General features: G+C 36.2%; 1 protein-coding gene across 1 annotated transcript in view; it reads left to right on the forward strand.

Annotated features, from left to right (window-relative positions):
* Window positions 1–3,076, forward strand: part of CCSER1 (coiled-coil serine rich protein 1) — a 263,393-nt gene that overhangs the window by 107,407 nt on the left and 152,910 nt on the right. The gene's annotated exons all lie outside the window — the stretch shown is intronic.

Genomic DNA, 3,076 nt, shown 5'->3' on the forward strand with positions numbered 1-3,076 from the left:
CAAGATATTTCCCTATTCTGTATCTATGGAGTTTTGGAAATTCTTTCTTAGTGCCATAAATTAGACCAGTCTTTTTCAACCTTTTTATTCTGGAATAACCCTTGGGATATTTTTCAGGTCTCAGGTCTTTTATCACAAAAGAGATAAACACTTCGCAAAACAATTCACTTTTATAAAACCTACACAATTCATGATCTATGTCATTTACAACAATAGCGAAGTAGCAGACCTGCAACTTAGTCACAGCATGCAAAAAAAAATATCTCACCACTGTAAATATTAGCATTGTTGTAGTGCACAGTTTTTTTTAAAAAAGAAACATCAGACTGTCTTGCATTTCCCTTATTCATCTCTTGTTGAACCCTAGTTGCGAAAGTTGGACTAGATCAGACATGTCAAACTCGCGACGTTATGTGACGTTGCATGATGTATCGGAGCTTTTTTCCCATTGCCGGCAGTGGGTGGGTGCGGTTTCCTGGTGACGCATCTGGCCCGCAGGCCGGCAGTTTGACACCCCTGGACTAGATTGAGCAGTTGGAAAAAATAACTAGAAGGCAGTAGCAAACTTTCTGTACTGTTGCAAACGAAAACAAAAACAAAATCCTACATGGTTGTATTAATGTATTTACATTATATTGAGGAAATAGATTCAGTTGAAGGGCTTTTTAAAAACAGAAGTGAAGATGAAGATGAAGGATTTCTGGAGGCTTGTTCCAGTGTTTTGAGGATAAAGTTCTGTTATTTTTGCATAGTACAAAAGTCTATTTACTGTGGCTGAACTTTTAAATTATAAAATGGTTTGAGTTCTTCGTGCTTTGAGCACTTTTTATTTATTTTTCTTAAGATATTTAAAAGAAGTTAACATTGTATTATTACTAGTTAATTCATTGGTGGGAAAACAGTATAAATTAAACAAGAAGTGCAATTTGGCTTTTGAAATGATTATCTAGAACAGACAATGTTCACAATTCTTTAAGTCTTCTAGAAAGTTCCCTTAGAAAAGCTAGAATAAAAACCTAACGAACAAAACCTAGCAAATAAACAAGTAGCAATCCACAGTTGTTGGAGATGGTGTTGCATATAATATACATCTGCTGTTTGAGGCAACAGAATGTGTCAACTTTCATACTAGTGGTTTACATATTTGAATCTGACTGATTTTAATATGGCATGACCAACTGTTAGTATCAGAATTTAAACATTCCAAATGATTTTTTCTTTTTAAATTCAGTTTAAGAATAGTAATTCTTGCCACAATTGTTAAATAGATCATTGCAGTTGTTAAGTAGATCATTGTAGTTGTTAATAGCATGGTTATTGATCCATCTGATCCACTGATTTTGCAGAAGGCTGCAAAAGGTGATCACGTGATCTTTGCCAGTTGCCAAGCATTTACATTTTGACCATGTGACCATGGGCATGCTGCAGCAGTCATAAGTGTGAAAAATGATCATAAAACACCTTTCAGTGCCATTGTAACCTCAAATGATCACTAAACAAATGGCTTTAGTTGAGGACTATCTGTAGTTAGAGGTGTGGAATCCTTGGTTTCGTTACAGATGTATTTTTCTACATAATCTGTGGCTGAAAATCTTTCTTTGCTTTATGGATTTCATTATAAAGGCAGTTGAATCATACTATTTTGCTTCATATTATCAGTTCCAAGGAACCTAAAAGCTCTTCAGATATATGATAACTCTTTTCATTAAAGAAGTCAGTTTCAGCCTCCTCTTTTGGGATCCTGTCTTGATACCACAAAGCAAATATAACTGCATCCTTTGTGGCTGTTGTGAAAGAAAGAGAAAATAGGCAAAGCTTGATTGGCTGTAATTCATTTGCTAGTAATGGTCCTATTACAGTAATTACAATTTTGTCATTGTGGCTCTGCAGTGTTTAAAGAACCTGGCCTGTGGCTTAATTGCAGATTTATAGCAACCAATGCTTTGGGGAATACTGTTGTCTGTAATCATGTTTTGGCAGCTAACAGTTTAAAGAACAGAAGTTCCTTAGCAATTGTGGTGTATCTGAGAAGTACAATCACTGTCATTTGATCAGAATTGAAGCAAAATAAGAATAAGCTCAATGTAACGTAAATGTAGATATATAACCTGGTGTATATTATGGTTTTTAGGCTAAGTCTATGCAACTTTTGTGGCATCTGACAAAGGGAAACAAAGACAGACAGACAGACAGACAAATAGACAGAATAAGTGTTAAGGTACTTCATACACTAGACTGGGAAGATCTAGCATCAAGTATTAATTTGACTCCAAAGGCTCCTAACCCAAGTAACTATAAAAGTGGATAGAGAATTTATTTATTTATATTTAGAAAATTTATATTGCTGCCTACTCACACATGGCGACTCAAGGCGGTTTACAGAATATACAAACACAATATAAACGAAATAAAAATAATAAAAGATGAAAATAATAAAATAACCCCCCATCCCAGCGACAATACACATTCATACCAGCCATTTAATGGGCTCCGTCCCACTCTGGGGGAGTGCTGGCAGAACTACATCTTAGTGCCTTCTGAAAGAGTGAGAGCCAGTCTAATTTCTGGAGGGATGATGTTCTAGAGGCAAGGAGCCACCACAGAGAAGGCCCTTCTTCTGGGTCCCACCAGATGTATCTCCTTAGCGGATGGGACCTGCAACATTCCTTGCCTCCCTGCTCTAGTTGGTTGGGTAGATGTGACCAGCAAGAGACGGTCCCTCAGATAATCTGGTCCCAAGGCATGAAGGGCTATCAAGGTGATTCAGATATAAAATATAATTAAAGAACCCATCATACTAATTAACAACTTTATTGGAACAATGAAACCACTGCATATCTACGATGTACTTAACAATAACTGTTGTCTTTGAGTCACCTGCCACAGGAGAAAAGCTAGCATTGGAACAAAATTCCAAAAATTGTTGCTTTTTAAAGTGTTATTAAATATCACTGAAATGAGTAAGTTAGATTTCTTTTCATTTATCATCCTTCCCAGATAAGCCTTATTTCCTGCCCTTTGAACTTAGAGAAAGGCCAGATGCTAACAATAGAGAACATATGAAAAGCTATCTGAG

The sequence above is a fragment of the Protobothrops mucrosquamatus genome, unplaced genomic scaffold (assembly GCF_001527695.2).
Source record: "Protobothrops mucrosquamatus isolate PMUCROS unplaced genomic scaffold, P.Mucros_1.0 scaffold_34, whole genome shotgun sequence".
Taxonomy (NCBI): domain Eukaryota; kingdom Metazoa; phylum Chordata; class Lepidosauria; order Squamata; family Viperidae; genus Protobothrops; species Protobothrops mucrosquamatus.